This window comes from the organism of the source record quoted next, unplaced genomic scaffold (genome assembly GCF_019419815.1).
Source record: "Pyrus x bretschneideri cultivar Hongxiangsu unplaced genomic scaffold, Pyrus_bretschneideri_v1 Contig79, whole genome shotgun sequence".
Lineage (NCBI taxonomy): Eukaryota > Viridiplantae > Streptophyta > Magnoliopsida > Rosales > Rosaceae > Pyrus > Pyrus x bretschneideri.
Genome location: NW_025999819.1, coordinates 1214942 through 1228797, shown reverse-complemented (window position 1 = coordinate 1228797; position 13856 = coordinate 1214942).

Here is a 13856-nt window from a genome sequence, read left to right as displayed (position 1 = left end):
AAGCAACCACTTTCTGTTTCTTACTCTGCTAAGTCACTAAATTTCCTCCCACAAATGTAAAGTATCCAAATGTGGACCGTCAATCAATAATATTCCCTGCCCAATCTGCATCGGTGTAACCCTCTATTCGACAATGATCATTCTTGGAAAACATGATGCCTCTACTCGGTGAAGACTTCATGTATCGTAGGATACGTTCAACCGCACCTATATGTGCCTCACTCGGAGAATGCATAAATTGACTAACAACACTTACTGCGTATGCAATATCAGGCTTGGTGTGAGATAAATAAATTAACCTCCCAACTAACCTTTGATAACGATCTCTGTTAGTGGGAACTTGATCAGGGTGCACGGCAAAATGGTGATTTTGGACTATGGGGGTGTCAGGCGGTTTACAATCAAGTATTCTGGTTTCAGCTAATAAGTCTAAAACATATTTTCTTTGAGGTAAAAATATAACCTGTTTAGATCGAGCTACTTCTATCCTCAAGAAATATTTCAAACCACCAAGATCTTTCATCTCGAATTCAGTTGCTAGGTAATCTTTGAGCCTTAAGATTTCATCTTTGTCGTCATCCGTAACAATCATATCATCCACATAAATAATAAGTGCTATCAATTTACCCATTCAACGTTTCAAGAAAAGTGTATGATCGGAATTGTTCTACCTGAACCTATACTTCCTCATAGCCATCCGAAACCTACTAAACTATGTCGAGGTGATTGTTTCAATCCATACAATGCCTTATTCAACTTACACACCATTCCGGGTTGTGAAACCAATGCATAACCAGGTGGAATATCCATATACATTTCTTCTTTAAGATTACCATGTAAGAAAACATTTTTCACATCAAATTGTTGTAATGGCCAATCCAATTTAGCTGCTAACGAAAATAACACTCTTACCATATTAATCTTTGCTACCAGAGCAAATGTTTATGTATAACCAACACCATACGTCTGTGTGTATCCCTTGGCCACCAATCGGGTTTTGTATCGTTCAATCGACCCATCAGCTTTGTACTTGATGGTGTACACCCATCGATGTCCCACTCTTTTCTTTCCTTGGGGTAGCAGAACTAAATCCCATCTTTGATTTTTTTGAAGTGCATCCATTTCTTCCTCCATTGCCTTTGTCCATCGATCATCAGATAGTGACTCCTTCAATGAACTTGGTGTGCTATCATTGGATATTTGTGGTACAAAAGCTTTGCTGGCTTCTGATAATTTATGTGATGACACATAGTTGGTAATGGGATATTTAGAGCCTTTCGTTGTTTCCAGTGAATATCGATTAAGTGGCTTTCCCCGGTTCTGCTTGAAAAGCAATTGATAATTCGGAATATCGGATACACGAACAGAGATAGTAGATCTTACCTCAGGAAGATTCTCAGGAGTATGTTCATCTGGTGGTACTATATTTTGAGACGAGGGGGAGTAGTATCAGTAGAAGTTTCAAGATCGGCAAGTGGCAGAACTAGTGTCATGGGTGAGGACGGCACGACCGTGCCTGCCACTAGTTCTGTGGGCGGCGATGTTGCTTTTGTTGGTTGGGTTGGCAGTATAGCCACATCAGGCTCGGCTAATAGTGCAGCGGAAGATCAGTGCTAGCAGCCATGGTCCAAATCTGTTCGTCATGTAGTGTCTCCCCCTGAAGATGAAGGTTGGAAGAAGCCGAAAAGTAATACATCTCAAACTCGGAAAAAGTAACATCCATGGTAGTATACATTCAACGTGAAGGGGAGTGGTAGCAACGGTACCCTTTCTAATGTAGTCCATACCCCATAAAAACCCAACGGATAGCACATGGGTCAAGTTTTGTCCGTTGATTTTTATGTAGATGAACAAAGGCAACACATCCAAAAACTCGTGGTGAGAGCACTAAAACGAACTGTAGAGGCATGAATGTAGCAAGAACTTGCAAAGGTGTAAGAAAGTTCAATACTTTGGATGGCATGTGATTGATAAGGTAAGTGGCAGTCTGAAGAACAACATCCCAAAAGGAGCCAAGAACATTTGCCCCAATCAATAGCGATCGAGCCGTTTCTAATAGCTGGCGATTTTTTCGCTCAACCACCCCATTCTGTTGAGGAGTCTGAGGACAAGTAGTCTCGTGGAGGATTCTGTGATTAGTTAAATAATGTGCAAAATCATTATTAACATATTCACCGCCATTATTAGAACGCAAAATCCGGATTGTAGTAGAATATTGTGTCTGAACCATGGTGTGGAATGTCTTAAACGCCAGAAGCATATCACTTTTATGCTTAAGAAGGTATAACCATGTCATCCGTGTGCAATCATCTATGAAAGTTACAAACCACCTAATACTAGATGAAGTAGTAATCGCAGATGATCATCTGAATGAACAAGACCAAAAAGAATAACACTTTTATTAGAATTCAACAAATAAGAAACACGGTGACTCTTGGCAAGTACGCAAGTGTCACATTTAAAGTCTGAAATCTAACAACCAACAAATAAATCGGGAAACATATGCTACAAATAACTGAAAGACGGATGACCCAAACGGTGATGCCATAACCATATTTGATGCCGCTTGTGATCAATGGCTCCTTGGACGAGATTGACTTGTCATGTACTGACATCGTCCACAAAATAAAGATCCCCCCTCTTAGTACCACGACCAATTATCTCCTTCGTGAGAATATCCTGAATAAGACAAAACTTCGGATACAATAGTACACAACAGTTCAATTGCTCAGTAGCTTGGCCAGGAGACATCACTTTATGCCTTAGTGAAGGTACAAGTAGTGTATGCAGCAAAGAAAGGGCAGGCGTGAGGAATACAGTGCTAGCACCAGTTACCAGTGAGGTGACACCATTAACATTAGTAATATTTCGTCGAAGTGGAACAGTATCACAAGCTAAATCAGTGGGGTCATAGGTCATATGGTATGTGGCACCGGAGTCAATGATCTAATCGGACTGAGTATCACCATTATTCATTTAAAAGCATAACCACAGTTACTTGAGGACTTCGGAGGCATGTTGCAAGAACTCGAAACAAGAGGAGGATCCATGGTAGGGTCGGTTAGGGTAGTAGTGTTTAGGGTTGTAGTGTTAAGTATAAGGGTATGATCGATTAAGATGAGGTTATTTTCATCGTGGAGTGGTGGTAGGTTCTCCATGGGAGGCTAAGTTTGCTTGAGGGAACGGGCAAAGCAGAAATCCTAGGATCTCTGCTCTAATACCATGCTAAGTAGAGCTTATCTTTGGGGCTTAATTTTCTAATATTATTCTTCTCACCAAAGAGGGAAATATATATTGTACAAGATTGATTTAAAAGGAAAGAAACACCAAATAATATCTATCCTAATTACATCATGATTACAAGGACTCAAATAGGTAACTAAGCAAATTACAAAGGTCAACTCTCCAACAACTTGAAGTTGAAAGTTAATCCACAAGGCAACCCACTTGCGTCTTTTTACCACTAGAACAATCAAAATGCCGTCTTAGTTTCATAAAAGCATTTGTTTAGACTGGCTCGTCCCTATATTTGGTCATGTACTAGCCACTAAAGCTCTATTATTGTACTTGTGGTAACCAAATTTCCCCAGTTTCGGAGGGGTTGACGCCACGTGTACTAAAGCATATTTAGTGGACAAAATATGTGTTATCGTAACGCTTAAGGGATGTGTGTTTACCAAAAAAGCATAAAAAAAAAGGGGGATGTGTTATCGTAAATCACGCTTAGCAGAGGTGACACCTCTGCCGAGTCGGCCTGCATTCCATGCTTTCCGTGATGGGCCCACGCAAAGTTTTGCACATTAGGCCACCCCCACTCCCACTCAGCAGAGTTGGGGGCCTCTGCTCATGTGATGAGCTCACGCAAAACGGTACATTAGTCTGCAAATTATACGTATTGTTTTTTTCATTCTGTTTATATATATTCGTGAGTGGTGCAAAATTTAATTGCTATGAAGTGAAATTGCTTCTTTTCTTTTTATTACCAGCAATATTTCTATTTTAAGCTAGATTAAAAGACGAGAGAGGATTTGAATTTAGGATACAACGGCTTGAAGAGGGAGGCGAATGCACCAAATCAGTCCATCACTCGCTTCTTCTCTATTTGAACAATTAAAATTGCTTTTTTAGTTGCATAGAATTTTTCTTTAAAAAAATTAAAAATTAAAAACTAGTTCATCTCTATATTTGATATCCACAGCCAAAGTTTATTGTAGTTTTGTAGAGTCTGACTTTAGAACCAACATTTGTTGGTATGACTGATTCATAATAAGATATTATTGTCATCAATAGAAAGTGTTGACACGTTGTAAAGACATTTTCAACCATATTAACTAGTATCAATGCACGTCCATCCTTTAGGCATAAAGAATTTGTAATAGTTTGTATGCCTGTATGTCTTCGGAAACATAAATAAGATATGGTTATGATTAATATTATAAAGCTTTTCATATGCATATGCAGGTTATGATTAATATTATAAAGTTTTTCATATGCACATGCATGAATATATGTGCTGCATAATGATGACTCTTGAACCGTTAAAAAAGGGTCTGCTTAGGTTCCCATGAGAAAAATGGAAAAAACTAAAATATACATGTGAGTGGCCGGAAGGCAAGGGAGATGAATCCTGATTGAATTACCTAAAATCTAGTTGGATTTTATTTTATTTTATTTTATTTGTTCAAGTAATCCAGTTGGATTAGGTACTGAATTCATGTCAAAGATTAAGGAATTAGGATTCTCTCCTCTCCTCTTTTCATCCCCTTCCATCCCCTCCTCTCATATTCTCTTATTTTTGTCTTTCTCTTGCTATAAAAAATTAATATAAGATGTTGACGTGGCTTAACCGTGACCATTCAAATAGGAGGGGAGGGAAGGGGAGGGGAAAAAAATGGGGACAAAATCCTACTCCAAGATTCGAGGGGGGGGTGGTGCAATAGATCTCTTTGTCCAATCCCTAGATTCTCTCAATTTGAGTTCTACCTAAACTTGTTTTACAACGGATCAACCCAAGGCATGCAATGTAACGCCCTGCAAATTTTCAGTTGAAATTTCGAGTTGCTACCATAATAGTGGCGTTGGGGTGTGCATAAGGTGCAGTGGCACGAGGCCCCGAACGACCCTTTGGATCAACAACATTAACAAATCCACACATCCAACCGTTCTTCAAGATCAAGCCCAAAAGGCCTTGAAGATCCGTTCATCACCATTCTTCAAGATCAAGCCCGACGGCCCTTAAAGAAATCCGCACAACCATTATTCAAAGATTAAGCCCTTAAAGCCCTTAAAGAAGCTCCCACCTGTTCATCCTAAGATCAAGCCCCAACGGCCCTTTGGATCAGCAACTTCAAGATTAAGCCCAAAAGCCCTCGAAGATCTGTTCGTCCCTGTTCTTCAAGATCAAGCCCCGACGGCCCTTGAAGAAACCTCCAACTGTTCATCCAAGATCAAGCCTCAACAGCCCTTGGATTAACAACTCGTCAACAAACCAACATCTTACGGAGATTGAATCAGAGGACCAAATTGTAACCCCAAAATCATTAATAAAAAATATTATTTTGTACACGTGTCCTTGTCTTGTTCATCATCAAGAACTTTCGTGTTTACAAATTTGGCACACCCAGTGGGACAATCTCTACCTCTCATCCCTTTCTCCATTCAAGAAAACCAAAGCACACTTCCAAAATCAATGGCATCAAGCAAGGGACAAGTCGTTCTTGCAACCACCAAGGGAAGAAGCCTGAGCACTTCCGCCACGAATGGAGCATCCATTAGCAACACAACCACTCCTCAATATACCGCTTCAAAGTTGGTACCTCTAAGCGAGTAAAGGGAGCATCAAAGGTGCGAGTCCATCATCAACCTGACCTTGCTGAGGGCACCGAAGCATGCCACTAAGGCGCACAAGATGACATCCCAAAATGGCAATGGGGTTCTTCATCAGCACCCTGGATGTCTGAAGGAAAGTCATGTCTATTGGTTGTACAAGTCATGACCATCGGCGTTACCTCTATCGAAGAACAACTGACTCGAATAAGTGAAGCAATTGCAAGGCTTACAAGGATCGCGGAGGAGAAAGACTTGCAAATCACCGCACTCATCAACCGATTGGAGACACAGCATGATGAAAAAGTTGATCGCGACTCGAAGGTTGAGCCACTAAAGAGAGAAATCGACAAAGAAGATGGGTCTTTGGTGGAGAAAGACGTTGAGAAGCCAAAGCTAGACCAAGCAATAGTGCTTATAGGATCTCTTTCCATCCAGCAGCTTCAGGTGGGAAACATCGTCAAAGCACAGGTGGGAAACACTTCGCGAGATACACTACTATACTCAAAGCCATACACCAAGAGGATTGATAGCTTGCGTATATCGTCAAGGTATCAACCACCAAAGTTCATGTCGTTTGACGGAAAAAGAAACCCAAAGCAACATGCTGCCCATTTCATTGAAACTTGCAACAATGCTGGGACAGAAGGAGACTACCTCGTCAAGTAGTTTATGCGCTCGCTAAAAGGTAACGCCTTTGACTGGTACACCGACCTCGAGCCCGAGTCTATCAACAATTGGGATCAGCTAGAAAGGGAATTCCTTAAGCACTTCTACAGTACTCGCCGCATTGTGAGAATGTTAGAGCTAACCAGTACGAAACAGTGGAAGGATGAGGTGAACCTGTCGTCGACTACATCAATAGATGGCGTTTATTAAGTCTGGATTACAAAGATCGGCTTTCTGAAACCTCCGCCATTGAGATGTGCGTTCAAGGCATGCAGTGGGGACTACACTACATCCTTCAAGGCATCAAACCAAGAACCTTTGAGGAGTTAGCCACCCGCACCCATGATATGAAGTTAAGTATCACCCATCATAGGAAGAAAGAACCGATCGTCGATTATAAGAACGACAAAGTTTTGGGGCCAAAAGTGGATAAGGCTGCGTGGAAACCCACCAAAGAAGCAGCGACGGTCAACACAACTCCAGTCAAAATCTCTACACGAGGCAAGGCGATTCAAACCAAAGTTTTTCGTGATCAATAAATGCGTAGACGCACTTTGAATGAGCTTGAGGAGAAGACTTATCCATTCCCCGACTCTGATGTGGTTGCCATGTTGAAAAACTTGCTTGACAAGAAGGTGATCGACCTACCTCAGTGCAGACGGCCAGAAAAGATGAATCATACTGACAGTCCAAGGTACGGTAAATTCCACCGCTTCATCAGTCATCCGACGAAAAAGAGCTTCGTGCAGAAAGATCTTATCATGAAGCTGGCTCAAAAAGGAATCATCGAGCTAGATCTTGACAATGTGGTGAAGTCAAACTATACCACCATCACTGCTGGCTCTTTCAACTCAAAATCTTCACCTCAACCGTTAGGGGTATGATCCAAAACCATGTCAGTCAAGTCAAGTCAAGTTCAAGGATGGACTCACGTCACTTCAAAGAAAATGCACAAGAAGCATATGTCTCCTCCACAAGTTCACCAATCGGAAATGGGGCAAAGCAGCTTTCGTCAACCTCCAAAGCTATATGAAAGTGTTGAGGATAATGAAATTGTGATACGAAGATCATCTGTTGCCATCATGATGGGTGATTTCTTCCCCAAAGACTTCTTCAATCACACGGTCAAGACTCCTTGCTATAAAGATTGCAAAGAATACCTCTCCAAGATCGTTTGACAAATTCAAAAAAAAAAAGCTCCTCGTTCGCACGAGCCTAAAAGGCGACAACCAAAACTCCTTATCCGCACAAGCATAAAAGGAGACAACAAAAGCTCCTTGCCTGCACGAGCTGAAACTGCAAACGACACCAAATGCCCCTTGCTTGCACGAGTTGAAACTGCAAATGGCACCAAGATGTTCCTTGCCTGCACCAGTTGAAACTGCAAACGACACCAAATGTTCCTTGCCTGCATGAGCCTAAACTGTACACGGCACAATGCCCTTCGACTGCATGAGCCTAAACTGTACACGGCACAACGCTCATTGCCTGCACGAGCTGAAACTGCAACACAGCACCAAGTGATCCCTGCCTGCACGAGCTGAAACTGCGAGATGGCATCAAACGCTCCTATCCCGCAAGAGCATAAACTGCGTACAACATCAAAAGTCTACAATGTAAGTCCATATCACAATCAGTTGATGGAAATGAATGGCAGAAGCAACTGTACTTTTGTCCATTTCAAGCTTGATTCCCTCAGCTTCAACATCACCACCCACATTCAGCCCTCGCGGTTTAAAGGTTCGATCACCATGACTACAGCAAATCCAAGCTCTTCCACGGCCGCCTCGTCATCTTCCTCCCTCCATTGAAGGGGCAGCACCAGCACCTGCACCAGTATCTTAAAACTCCCGCCAATCTCTACCAAATCATTCCGGATTCCCAAAAGCGCATTTGATTGCAATAGAGAATTGGACGAATGAACGTCGTCATTTGATGGCAGTGATGGTGTTGAGGGAGATGGGGCTGCATTCCGGGCTCACATGCTTTGCTGGCTTCTCAGCATACCTCCTTGGTTCCACCGGAGACTTTGGATATTTGTCCTCTAGTGACTTCAAATTCTTCAGGACCACAGCGCCCTGCTCCAACCTTGCTTCTTCATCTTTAGTTTCTGGATCTTCTTCCAAAGCTCCAGCTCGCCCTCGACTCCTTCCTCACCGCTGTCAAACGACTAGCCGGTCGTGAAGCCCGACGCTTTGCACTACCTCCAAGCTCGACTCCAGCTCTCTGTCCGTCTTCATCCTCCTCTGCGAGCCCTTCTGTCGATCAGCTTCAGCAGCACATGCACCTCCTCCTCCGTCTTCTCTAGGACTCGGCTTGGGTTTTCACCCACAAAACCAGCCTTGCATAGCACCATATATATATAAATAAAAATAAATTAAAAAAAATGATGGAATCTTGGTGGACAACACCATGCAAAAAAAAAAAAAGAAAAAATAATAATAATAAAAAAAGTTATAAAGGTTTCGATGCATCAGGCACCATCTAAAAGAAATAAATAAAAAATGACAGCCATCATTTGTTAAGGGATGGTGGCGTGCAGAAAGCAAAAGGGACAGACATGCAAACTGGGAAGAAAAAAAAAATTATATATATATATATATATATATATATTGATGGTGCAAGGCGCACCGACAGCACAAAAAAGAAAATATATATATATATATACACACACACTGAATGAAATAGAGCTCATTTATTGATTTCCCTAAAAATTTACTTAAATGTACATTTTACAAGAGTCAAAAAAAATAAAAAAAATAAAATAAAATAAAGGAGGGAGCCTTCACAAAGGTTGATCAGGCGGCGCCTCATCACTCGATGGAACTCCAGGAAGAAGAGGCGCCAGAGGTTGATTGTTGGGAGCCTCAACACTTCGTAAAACTCCAGATGACGAACGCAATAGGTGCCTCTGGAGTAAAGCCACAAACATCTGATGGTCACTCTGAATCCGACTTTCAGATTCCTAAAGCTGGTCAAGCTTTCTCTTCATGCTCGTTGAGTAACTATTGGCAAGCATGTGCAACTCTCTATTTTCATGCTTAAGCCCTCTAATCTCTTGCTTAAGACTCGCCACCTCAGCCATAAGTGACTCAACTTGAAAAGTTCGAGCAAGAAGGCGTCGGCCCATGTTCGATACAAAGCTCACACACTGAACACTAAAAGCCAAAGAGTCTTGAAGGATCCTATTATCCTTGGGGGTGAGAAGATTTCTAGCAACCCCGTAGCGGTTATGTCACTCTTCATCACAGAGTCCCCAATTGTAAGAGGACCGTTGGAGGATACGAAGGATGGGTGCCATATGTTGTCTTGAGAAGGCATGTCGGCATCTTCCCCAACATTCAAATCAAGACGACGTTCAAACGGGCAAGCCATTTGCAGAAATGAGGAAGGAAGAAGAAGTTAGGTAAATCAAAATCTCAGAAATACAAAGAGGGTAACTTCTACATGCAGCAACTCTCAAGCATGCTTTTGAAACACAATTGTTGCCTCTATAAAAAAAGAAGGGGCAATAGGGTTGTTCATTTAGAAATCGAATAAGCGCTTGCTCAGAAATCGAATAGGCGTTTGTTCAGAAATCGAAGAGACGCTTGCTTAGAAATCAAAGAGGCATTTGTTCAGAAATCAAAGAGGTATCACCCTCCAAACCTCAAAAATCGAGCCAGTTGTTCAAGCATCGAAGAGTCATCACTCTCTGAATTTCAAAAATCGGATTTGCAGGATCAAAACTTGTCAGCACCTTTCACACGCAACCTCAGCTTTACGGACATTACAAGCAACTTTGTCAAAGATTTCTGACAAAGTTGAAAACGTGTGAATCTTACTGTTTAAATTACCCAACGGTTGCCGACAATAGTAAAGGAACAGTACCACCACTTGCTATTAGGAAATCCCTATATATGTCGACCTTCGTCTTTCATAGCAAGGCAGACCTGCAAAAAATGCCTAACTCTTCCTCACCTCCGAGAGCACACTCTCAGTGAAGCCTCTCGAAATACTCAGTTTTCTTCCTCCCCAAGGATACCTCTACAAACAAGTTACACCAAAGCAAAAGTATCACATATCATCAAGGTTGAAAGCAAAAGTATCTCATATCATGCTTTTTCCCTATCTTTTCCTTTGCCCTTGCTCTTACCTACAGGACAAGGAGAAAGAAAGTAATCAGTCGGAACCTGAAATCAAACTTCCGATCTGAAACTGATTGCCTGGAACCTTTGCCTGGTTGCTTACCTTGCATTGCTCTCGAGTACTCATCGTCGCTGAGAAGTAATGTTTTGAAAGATTATTTAAATGCAAAGGTTGCATTCCACTCCTGCATCAGGGACAAATACTGCAAGAGATTGAAGCAGAATGATCAATTATGAGCTGGAACAGATCACTATAGCACGATGCCTTTCCCTGCAGAATGGCATAATCTAGATGGAGGAGTCTAAATCAAATCCAAGCTCGGCATCGTTGCTCTAATCAAAGAGCTTGAAAAGATTCAACCTTTCGCTGGCATCGTCGCCGAAGAGCAAAGCCTCGCCGTGCAACACTATCAAATCACCACCACTTCTTCGAAAGAAAAAGTATCTCATATCATGCTTTTCCCCTGTCTTTTTCTTTGTCCTTGTTCTTACCTGCAGGACAAAGAGAAAGAGAGCAATCAGTTGGAACTTGAAGTCAAACTTCCAATCAGGAACCGACTGCCTGGAACCCTTCCCTAATTGCTTACCTAACATCGTTCTGCAGGGGAAATAGATAAGGTAGCATAAGATACCACATCTGCCTGGAAAACAAATAAGGCAAGCGAAAATGATACATTGAAGCATGTGGAGACAAGCACAAAAAAACACGTGCCAATTCATCCGTTACTTCTTCAAAAAGCAAAAGTATCTCATATCAGGGTTGAAAAGTACTGTAGACTTGACGGACCTGTTTTAAGTCGGCTCACTAAGACGTTGCCATGTGATACCGCTCGTGGTCCAATTCCATTCAAGAACAAGCCTTGACGGCCCTTGAAGAAATCACAAGTCCGATTTAAGATCAAGTATCCACCACCCTTGAATCAAGTTCATCTCTAGATAAAATGAGCAAATTCAGACATTCGGTGCAACTCTGGTAGAACAAACCCCCAGCCCAATTCAAGAATAAGCCTGTGGAAAGTCAACAATTGGAGGAAACCAGAAAATCCTCCAACCCTGTTCAAGATCAAAGCTGTGGAAAGTCAACAAGCGCAAAGATCTACCACGTGAAGCTCCTTGTTGATGTGATAAAAGATAACTCTCAAATTTAACCCTTTTATTGACAATTGTAGTAAAGATGTAAGTAGGGATCGTTCTAGGTCGGGGATTAGGAGGGATTACTAATCTACTTAAAACAGACTCAAAAACATAAAACTAGGCTTGAAAACACTTAACTAGACTCAAAGAACTCAAAACAGTACAAAACAATCAAATAGACTCAAATTAGACACTAGGACTTAATTTGGACGAATTCTAACTTTAATTTAACTCAAAACACTTAAAAACACAAATTGGACAGATTCTAACTAAATTGACACAACAAAGTAAAAAGGATTGGGTTTTTGACGAATTTAAAGTAAAACAAGTAATTTAAAGACTTAAACAATGTTTGGCACAAAATTGGGTGAATAGATGGGTGATAAGCTAGCTAGAGGGTCCTTTTCCACACATGAAACACTTGCATATAAATTGATTTCCAGTTGCTTTTACAAAAAACCATGAACCTCAACACCCCAGATTAACTGTGACATCACTAATTAACCCTCAGATTTTCCTTCAGTCATTGAATTGGATGGACAACGCATCGGCAACCAAATTATTCTTCCCAAGTTCCCTACATTAACTGCATAATAGATACACAAGCAAAGATCATTAAGCTTCGTGAAAATCATAAGCATTGACAAGGCATTCGTAACTATGACATCATGATACTCATGCTAGGAATTTAACTTAACATGATTATGACAAGCAACCTTTACTACTTGTGAATATAAGTTTGCAACGATTATGTGAAACTCCCTTATATTCTAGCATCAAATTCATGCATGCAAACTATGTAGGCCTCCTTAATCAACATACAAGAATAAGTTCTTAATCAAACGGTTAAGTAAATTGCATTCACAATTCATGAAATCACAACTGGAATTAATCAATATCGCAAATATAATCATGGTTTCAAAGTTTCCTCTAGCTAAAACAAGTTTAGCCTCTCATGTTCATAGCAAAACAAAGAGAATTTAAATTAAACATTGAAAACAAAAGATAGATTAAACCTAAAAACGTTCCAACAATCCAACTTGAATGCAAAAACGTCCAAAGCTGCTCCTCCTCTCTTCCTTCCTTGCTAGGCTGCGGCACAAGGGTGTGGAATGGCTGAATTTGGGTTATGGTGTATTATGGTGAAGGGTGGATGAATGGCAAGGGAGTACGATGGATGATAGGGTGCTGAAGTGTGTATGGATGATGGTTGAATGGAAGGATGCGGCTGTGTGTGTAGAGAGAGATGCTGAATTGTGTATGTAATTATATATATGTGTGAATGGGTGCGGCAGGATGTATATATCATGACTTTAATTAAATGTTTTGGGAAAGAATTGGACCCAAATCCACAAGGAAAAGGAGAATTAAAGTCAGAATCAAAGGGGGAAAGGGAATGTATTTTGCGGCAAGGAAAATAGGAAAGGGAATGTGTTCCCTTGCACGACAAGGAAATGAGAAAGGGCAAGGAGGTGCGGCATCCCTCTTTGGCTGGGATTAAGGCTTCTAGAACTTATATTTAGGTGTACTAAATTGATTAGGAAGCCCTTTGATAGCTGGAACATAAGTAGGAAAAGATTAGGATTGACTAAGTTAAAATAAGAAAGTTTGACTCATGTTTCCTTCTTTGTGGTTGATTCCTTTTCTTCCAAGTCTTGAATTAATTTCTTCCATCTCTTTAGCAGATTCCTAGCCTCGTTTGGTCTTCAATTTCATCCATCCACCTTGCTCAAAGCATTTGCTAACCATTCCAAGCCCAAAACTGCTCCAAATTGCACTTTCTTGCCACTTTAGCCAATTGGTCCTACAAACACACAAAAATAGCTCAAAATACTAAAATAATTAAGAACTAACAACACAAATGTAAGAAAACAAGCTAACTAAGTCGCATAAATATGCTCCTATCACTTGTGGTCCAATTTTATTTAACATCAAGCTTTGACGGCCCTTAAAGAAATTTCAAACAAAATTCAACCCAATTCAAGAAAACTTTTAGCCCAATTCAAGATCAAGCTTTAGTGGCCCTTGAAGAAATTTCCAATCCATTTCAAGATCAAGCCTTGACGGCCCTTGGATCGACATCTACATTAAGGGACTTCA